The sequence below is a fragment of the Aureococcus anophagefferens genome, assembly GCF_000186865.1.
Source record: "Aureococcus anophagefferens unplaced genomic scaffold AURANscaffold_33, whole genome shotgun sequence".
NCBI classification, from domain to species: Eukaryota; class Pelagophyceae; order Pelagomonadales; family Pelagomonadaceae; genus Aureococcus; species Aureococcus anophagefferens.
Genome location: NW_008705591.1, coordinates 388,539 through 389,482, shown reverse-complemented (window position 1 = coordinate 389,482; position 944 = coordinate 388,539).

The following is a 944-nucleotide window of genomic DNA, read 5'->3' as shown; positions in this document are numbered from 1 at the left end:
ATGAAATGGTCCCACAACATGTTACTTGAATCTTGCGGAAGCTCCCCCGAAGCAGTTTTATATGGCACTTGCCATGACTTCATGGTATTCAACTTCACCATATTTGCCAAAAGAACTGTCCGGCAGACACGAATATTCAAACGGCACCGTGCCCGTCCAAGTTAGCGGATTGAATAGGAAGAATCTCACTTCGAAGATGTCTGAGGGCACGGGCAAGTAGATGGCCCTCTGGAGCCGCACATTGTATCGGATAATGAGGCGAGTATATAAGGGGGTGGGGCCAATTGCCCAAAGATTGTCTTCCAACAGCATCAAGTAGAGAGAGATACATACTGGAATGTAGATGATCGAGTGAGCCGACTGTGTGGGTCTAACAACTGTAGCCACATGTTGCAGAATTGATTGGTGATGGCGAACACCCATTTCATGGTTGTTTAAGAATAAATTTGGGCATGTGTAAAGAAACTAAGTCCCGTACATCAACTTGACGTTAAGGTACAGTCCGTAGTAGCAGGATAAGCACAGTGGGTGAGAGGGGAAGCTCAGTGTGCTACCTTCGTAAACATGTCGGCTACATTGTTGGTGCCCTCGATGTGTCTTACCTCGAGTTGAGAGGAAGACTGGTACTCTCTTATCTTTAAGTACCGCATATCAATGTGTTTTGACCTGCCTGAAGAAACAGGGTTGGAAGAGGTGTGAACTGTTCCAAGGTTGTCGCACAAAATGCTCGTTGCCTTCAGGGGTTCGTCTTTACCTGAGATGGCACAGTTCAGTTCCTGTATGAGGTTCCGTATCCAGATAGCCTCCTGGGCTGCAATGTTTAGAGCAATCAGTTCAGATTCATGAGTGGAAGTAGCTAGTATAGGCTGAAGCTTAGATTTCCATGAGATCAAGTTGCCCATGAAGAAGAAAGTGTAGCCTGTCGTTGACTTCTTAGACTCTTC